The sequence below is a fragment of the Rattus rattus genome, chromosome 13 (assembly GCF_011064425.1).
Source record: "Rattus rattus isolate New Zealand chromosome 13, Rrattus_CSIRO_v1, whole genome shotgun sequence".
Lineage (NCBI taxonomy): Eukaryota > Metazoa > Chordata > Mammalia > Rodentia > Muridae > Rattus > Rattus rattus.
Genome location: NC_046166.1, coordinates 31,600,766 through 31,609,103, shown reverse-complemented (window position 1 = coordinate 31,609,103; position 8,338 = coordinate 31,600,766). Strand labels below are relative to the sequence as shown.

The 8,338-nt window shown below is 40.0% G+C and overlaps 1 pseudogene; it reads right to left on the bottom strand.

Moving 5' to 3' along the window:
- Positions 1 to 7,562: 7,562 nt before the first annotated feature.
- LOC116915029 lies at positions 7,563 to 8,119 on the bottom strand (annotated as a pseudogene).
- Between the last annotated feature and the right edge of the window lie 219 nt (positions 8,120 to 8,338).

Genomic DNA, 8,338 nt, shown 5'->3' with positions numbered 1-8,338 from the left:
GGATCTACGATAGGCCCTCTTCATATGTGTTCTGATTGTTGACTTGGTGTTTGGGGATCATAAATTGGGAGTAGGAGTTCCTCTGACTCTTTTGCCTGCTCTTGGGACTCTTTTCCTTCTGTTGGGTTGCCTCACCCAGCATTGATGTGAGGGTATCTTCTTGTGCTGTGTTTGGTTTATACCTCTGGAAGTCCTACTCCTTTTCTGGAGGAGGGGAATACTCAGGGAAAAGGGAGGGGTGAATAGAAAGGCAGAATGAGAGGAAGTATGGTCAGTCAGAATGCATTGTATAAGAAAAGAATAAATAAAAATAGAAAAAAAATAAAGAAAAAGAAAATTCCCCACAAGCTTGCCTACAGGAAAATGTTATGGAAACGTTTTCTCAGTTGACATGTCCTATTCCCAGATAAATATATTTTGCATCAAGCTGGCAAAAAAAGAAAAAGAAAGGAAGGAAAGAAGGAAGGAAGGAAAGGGAGAGAGAGAGGGAGGGAGGGAAGAAGGGAGGGAAGGAGAGAGAGGGGAGGGAGGGAGAGAGAGAGAGAGAAGAAAAATCTGGTCAACACACTAATTTCCAAAGAAATTTTTAATGAGAGAAGGAACCAAATCCCTGATATGTACTGAGTTGCATATTAAAGTGTTAGTGAAGGGAGTCTCAGACAGCCAGTCTTTAAGACAACAAATGCCATGTGTTTTGATAGCTGCACTAAAGAGTTCAGTAATTACTCAAAGGGTTTGCAAACCCAGTAGAGTTATTGGTCCCTGTTAGAAACTCTTCCTCCCACCATCAGTTACTGAGTTCATTTGTGCCGTTGAAGCCTGCACTCAGAGCAACTAGAACAGAAATGATGTTTACATTTTACCAGTGTTTTGTTTTCAATTAAACATTTTGGCTACTATTTACATAGTTGAATGGCATGGCATTTATACCATTCAATTTGATGCTATTTCTTGATAAATATTTCTACAAGGCGAGACCTAAGTTCAAATTAGTTGTGAAAATGTCACTAAAAATAAAATAAACTTTAATTTAACCTTGATCACAAAGTATTGTTAACATAAAGCTAAAAACCTATAAAGGTTTTTAAAAAATGAAATGCTGAAAGAACTAAAATGTGCATAGCCCAGAAGCACCTCACTGTTACCCTGTCTGAGTCTTTGAGGACTGAGATGGCCTGGGTCAAAGGTACTAAACAGAGGAGAGTGCAGTTAGGGGGGCTGTGGCTGTGCACTTTCACCTCTCAAGTCCCATTCGAAAGTAGAAAAGGGGTAGAGTAGTTCTCATCTCTCCCTCACAGCAGCTGCTCCCTGACTACCATCCACCTGATGTTACTCACCATGGCTACCAACTCCTGCTCCAGCTACATCACAAATATGCAAAGACATTCTGGTCCACGTACTTTCAGAATGCCAATCAAACCATGAGAGGATTTCTGTTGTCTGCTTTCTTTCTGTTGGGCATCTTGGGTGCCCTTGAGCAACCTACATGAACAACAGAGTTTCATGAACATCCTTTTTCTTTTGTTGTGTTTTGTTTTTTTAAAACAAGAACTTCCTAGCTAATCTAGACCAGGCCCTTCAGCTCATGACTCTCTTGTCTCAACTTCCAAAGGTCTAAGGGTACAAAAATGTACATTCTTCCTTGATACCTATCATTTTACTTTGTACTTTTTAGAGTCTTCCAGGTTTTTTGGCTTGGTTTTTTTGTTTGTTTGTTTGGTTTGGTTTTAGTTTAGATTCTGACAAATTCTAAGCTTAGGAGAAGCATGCTTGGAGGATAAGTTCTATTTTATTATACACAGTGCCCAAGCCAATCATCACAACTGTGAAATAATTTGAAAGACTTTACTCATGCAAAAAAAAAAATGGGGGGGGAAATGGTCATGCATTCCTCCCCAAAAAATCTCTATTGGCTTGAGTTGCCTGAGATGCCAGCGTGATGCTTTTTTAAACTTCCAACTGGAATAATCCTTTATAATCAGCATGGGTTTCTGTATTACATTACTTGCCTTTGAGGATGAAAAATGCAATGAAAGAATAAGAATTTGACAGAGAAACGGGTCATCTGGGACATGATGATGTCGAATTCAACAATTTACCAATTTTTGCCAATTTACCAAATTTTCCTTGGTTTTGGAGGAAATCAGCTAATTCTTCCCTTCTCCGTTTAGTTCCATCAACTCAAATGCTGTCAGCAGAGTCAGGTAACACAAACTCTGCAGAGCCAGCTTTGCGATGCAGTAATGTCCAAAGAGTCTACAATCTGAGCTGCTATTTTGACCCCAGCATAGTCCAAACTGAAGGCAGTTCTCTGTAGGTTTCTCCAAGGGAGTCTCACTGAGGAAATAAACTACTCTTAGAGGTAGATGCCATGCGCAGCAGTGTCCAACAGAAAACAAACTCAACGGCGTCTTCGAAGGTTCCTTGTCTATAATGTGCCAGGGCTTTTTCCTCTCTTTCTTTTCATTTTTTTTTTAATTTTATCTTTCAATTTCTTTTCTTTTCTTTCCTTTTCCCCCCTAGAGAATGGCTTCTGATTGTGTGTTTTTATGGGGTTCCTGAATGTGCAAATGAGTGGGTATCTGAGTCTATGTCTGATTCTTGTACATTTTCTTAGGCTATTTTCCTGCTATTTGTTTGTTTTGTCCTATTCCAGTGTTTTTGTTTTATCTTATTATATTTATTGTTATCTCTTAGAAGCCTGTTTGTATTCTAATGAGAAACAGACAAAAGGGAGATCTGAATGACAGAGCAGGTGGGGAGGTACTGAGTGGGATAGAGGGAGGTAAAGGCATAATCAGGAAATAATATGTAAGAACAGAAGCTCTTCAATAAAAGATACAAAGAATGATAATATTTGGGGATTAAATGAAAACATCATTTCAGTAACTAATGATGCTAGTGAATTAAGAGGACCTAGAACAGTGGTTCTCAACCTCCCTAATGTACAAACCCTTTAATACAATTCCTCATGTGGTGGCGATCCCCAACATAAAATCAATTCCATTGCTTCTTCATAACTGTAACTTTGCTACTATTATGAATCCAAATGCAAATACCTGTTTCCAAATGGGTTTTGGTGACCCCTGTGAAAGCATTGTTTAACATACACACACACACACACATACACACACACACACACACACACACACACACACACACACACACAAGTTCATGACCCACAGGTTAAAAACTGCTGACCTAGAAAGAATCCAGCTGACAGGTGGTCAGTAACTAGTCTTATTCTCTTACTAGGAGGAGCGAGTTGGAAGCATCTAAGAGGGTGTTGAAGGAAAAGGACAGCATAGGAGCTCAGAAGAAAAATGATAACCATCAGCACCCAAACAGACACAACCAGAAACACTTTTCTTTTGTTTCCACCTCTTTGGAAGGGTTGTAGCATTTCCAGTGTCTGCCTCCAAGTAGAATTATGAATATTAATCATAAAGTGCCTTACAGGTACTTTGAAGATGAAAAGGGGCCAATTAGTCTTGAGTCATGAAGTTGCAGCCAAGACAGCCTTAACAATTACAGCAAAACAGGAAGAAGACAGTGTAGAAAAATTTGGAAGCAGTACAACAGTATGTTCATGTTTGTGCAAACCCTTTAATAATGAAAGCCTGTGAACTCCTCTTAAATGAAAAGAGACTCAACTGTGTCTTTAATTAGGTCATTCTACTGGAGCACAATATAGTGATAAAGAAGATTTAATAAAGCATTTTGTCTTTTTATTACTTTGATTTCATGCAACATATCTGCTCATCCAAGCAAGATGTTTAACTTCAAAAGAAGTTTTGTCCACCCTCCCCTCTGGCCAATAAATAACTGCAAAGTAGAGAAAGAAAAGCAATGTACTCTAAGCATCCCTAGGCTACAAAGTGATGAAAAGATTCATCTTCTTTTTTCTACTGTGGACATGGGTCTTTGATTACTCTTTTACTTTCCTTCTGCACTTGATGGAATGTGTAAGAGTTTAACTGTTGCTAGTTATTGAGTTGGACACACGGTAAAGTGATTTTATTTTTTTAAAAAAAAGACATAATTGCTCAACAACCATAGTTAAATTTCCCTATTTGAGATGATCCTGGGATATGTCCATTAGTTTGGGAATTTTAGGAATAAACAAAATTAAGTCATAAAACTGTTGTCATGGCATTCTCCGTATCATGTTTCTGTGTCTCTTTTTTTTAAACCCATAGCTCTTTAAGCAGATCCAGTTTGCTTAAATTTAAGGTTGTGGACAGACTATTTCTGGAAGTACATAAATGGAATATTTGGGAGGTTGTGGAATTGATTTTTTTGTAACTGTTTTGCCTTTTGTAAGTCATCTTAGTAATATTAATAGCACAGAAAATCAGATTAGGCAGATAAATATCCTGAGTTTAGATGTAAGAAAACTGCAAACAGATTCATCCAAATAAACTCATAGACACCGAGTGAGGAATCTGGATGAAGATGAGAAAGAGAACCAACTAACAGCAAGAACAGTCAACAAACATCAACAAAGAGAGTGGGTGGGGGAATAATATACCTGGTGTCTCAATGACATTAAATCTAAAAGCCCATTTGATAATTTTGTCCTTAGCTTGGCTACATCAATAAATCCACAGTCTCTCTTGAAAGATGGCTTAAGCCCTTGGAAAAGAAGGATTTGTGGGATAGCTAAATGGGTAAAGGTGCTTGCAACATAAGCCTAGCACTCCGAGCTTGGCCCCCGGAACCTAGATAAAGGTGGAGGGAGAGAGCCAACACTATAAGTTATCTTCCAACCTCCACACATGAACTTCAGCACACATGCTTACCACCTATGTAAACATCATGTACAAAATACAATAATAAACAATTATTTACATGTACAAAATAATAATAACAAAATAAAATAAAGCGAGACATATCTCCCTTGTATCTAAGCTGCAATTGTTAAGGAACAGCAGCAATTCTAGATGACTTCCTAGTTCCTAGTTTCTGGCATGACACAAAATCTGATTAAAAATAACTGTTCCCTTTCAGAGAGAACTACTTGCTCTCTACAATTCCCAAGCAATTTTTTTTCTCTATTACCTTATTCCTCTGGAATCAGAGAGAGTTGAATTCAAATTCCCCTTTCATAACTTGCAAAGACTTCGGTCTTCTTAACTGTAAAAATGGAAAGAATGACACAGCCTCGCCTCGTTCACCCCTGCCAAGTTTAGCCCGACATTTGTGCACACGATTACTTTGTGGACAGTGTTTTGTATTCGAGGTCATATGGAATAAACTGCATGTCTCCGAAGAAATCGTATCATCAGCATTTCTCATATGTTCCACAAGTGCCTTTGGACATTGTTGGGAAGAACTGCATGTCTGAACACATTTTGACATAGTTTTAAACTGCAATTTTCTGGAAAATATAATATATTATGTTGAATAACATGACTTGACTCATCCTGCTTCTTGCAACTAACAAAATAAAGTCCAAAATGCTAGTGTCAGACAACACCTGAGACTCAAGAAAAGAAGGTTACTGGCAACAAAAGACAAGATCAAACAACAAACAAAGGGGCTCCATCCGGAACAAGCCTAAGTCTGTACACTGGTAGGATCAAGGGCAGGCTTTCATAAAAACAGGACATCAAAATTTATAGCAAATGACCAAAAGAGAAACCTGAATGTTGGGAATTTATTGAAGGACTCTGTGGTTACAGATAACTAACCCAACCTGATCCTGCTTTTAAAAAAATGGTAGACTGTTTTTGGAAGAAACCGAGATATATTCTAGAACCCAGGGATCTTTGTAAAACTTGGAGAAAATATCAGGAACCTAAGCAAGCCTCTTCCTCTCTCTCTCTCTCTCTCTCTCTCTCCTCTCTCTCTCTTCTTCTCTCCTCACTGCCTTTTTTGTGAGATGAATTCCCAACAGCATCTCATGTTTACAGCACTGGCAATTCCATCTGCATTCAATGGATTCAAGAATTCCATTCCAACCTTGGTGGAAGAAATCTAACATGCATACCAGAGGCTGAGAGGAAGCTGAAGTTCTTGGGAAAAGAAATTAACGTAAATATCATCATCATAAATGTTTTACCTACAGAAAAGCTCACAGACTCCAGAAGGCATAGCAAAGCATTGCTGAGGCTCAGCACACAGTCCATGTAGCAATAGCTGTCCATGCATCACCTGCTATAAGGATAGATGAGCTCTTATAACATAGGCAGAAAGACGGAGACCAAAAGTAAAAGGACACAGTTTGAAAAATCTGACTGATAGACTCACTGCTAACATTTGTGTTGTTCATGGGAAAACATAAAAACCCATATATCACATGTCTAAATATAAATCTATTAAGATCACACTGATACAATGAACAAAATATACGACTTGACAAACATACCTTCATACCAACTTAGAAGGTAAGGTTCCAACTTAGAGTTCTCAGCAATTTGGAGCTGCACATTGGAATGTGGTGACAGGAAAAAGCATGTGGACATTATATAAGCAAACTTCACCACATCCCTCTAAAATACTCCCCTTGCACTCAAGTGTGAAAACAACAGACCTATAAAAATGGTTGTTTTAGAAGGTATTTCAGAATCTTGGGAATCCAAGAATTATCTAAGCAGGGTTTTTGTTTTGTTTGTTTTGTTTTGTTTTGTTTTTAGCCTCTGAACAAGTGACATTTATATCCAATATCTTTCTTAAGAAGGAAAATAGAGAAAATATTTTTAATATTGAATTTTATTTAGTGTGAGGGGTGTGTATGTTTACAAGTATGCATGTATTCTGTATTCTACTAGGGTGTGCATGTAGAGATCAGATAACATGAAGAAATACATCTTCTCCTACCATCTAGGAATTAAATTTACGTCATCAGACTTAGAGGCTAGTATCTTTATCCACTGAGCCATCTCATTGGTCCAAGAAAGTTTTATTGTACATTCTAGAATATTTAAGAACTTCCCTGGCTTTTGGTGGGAGAGTGGTGCAGCAAACTTTATTCAAGAGAGTAGGGAGGGCTCCCTAGTCACCTCCTGCTATTATGGGGGTCTGGGATGGAAATTGTGACGTAGATGTTCAGTATTGGGGGCCAAGTTAGGACAGGGACTCCTCAGCAAATGAGGGTCTCTCTCTTGCTCTCAGTGGCCTTGCTGGGGTGGGTGGTCCAGGGTTTCTTACTCCTTGGAGGCCATGTAGGCCATGAGGCCCACCACCCTGTTGCTGTAGCCATATTCATTGTCATACCAGGACATGAGCTTTACAAAGTTGTCATTGAGAGCAATGCCAGCCTGAGCATCAAAGGTGGAAGAGTGGGAGTTGCTGTTGAAGTCACAGGAGACAAACTGGTCCTCAGTGTAGCCCAGGATGCCCTTTAGTGGGCCCTCGGATGCCTGCTTCACCACCTTCTTGATGTTACCATACTTGGCAGGTTTCTCCAGGCAGCATGTCAGATCCACAACAAATACACTGGAGGTAGAAACATGGAAGTCCATGCCAGTAAGCTTCCCATTCAGCTCTGGGATGACCTTGGTCACAGCCTTGGCAGCATCAGTGGATGCAGGGATGATGTTCTGGGCAGCCCCCACAGTCTTCTGAGTGGCAGAGATGGCATGGACTGTGGTCATGAGCCATTCCAAGATGCCAAAGTTGTCATGGATGACGTTGGCCAGGGGAGCTAAGCAGTTGGTGGTGCAGGATGCATTGCTGACAATCTCGAGAGAGTTGTCATATTTCTTGTGGTTCACACCCATCACAAACATGGGGGCATCGGCCAAAGGGGCAGAGATGATGATCTTTTTGGCCCCACCCTTCAAGTGGGCCCCAGCCTTCTCCATGGTGGTGAAGATGCCAGTAGACTCTATGACAGACTCAGCATTAGCGTCACCCCATTTGATGTTAGCGGGATCTCACTCCTGGAAGATAGTAATGGGCTTCCCGTTGATGACAAGCTTCCCATTCTCAGCCTTACTGTGCCATTGAACTTGCCATGGGTAAAGTCATACTGGAACATGTAAACCATGTAGATGAAGTCACTGAAGGGGTCGTTGATGGCAACAATCTCCACTTTGCCAAGTGTAGAGCAGAAGGCATCCCTGGTAACCAGGCGCCTAATATGACCAAATCTGTTCAAGCTGACCTTCATCATGTTGACTACAGGACAAGGCTGGCACTACAGAAGCAGATGCTGCTGTCTCTGGAACAGGGAGGAGTGGAAAGCCCATCCCTAGTTTTTACTTTCTTGATGCTGGTACAACCCCAAAGCCATAACCAGAATGGTCTCCCAATATTCCATCTCCTTGCAGTTAAATTGTCCCAATTATGAACCACAGCCTAGAAAGGAACACTTTGTGCCACAAAGAGGCAT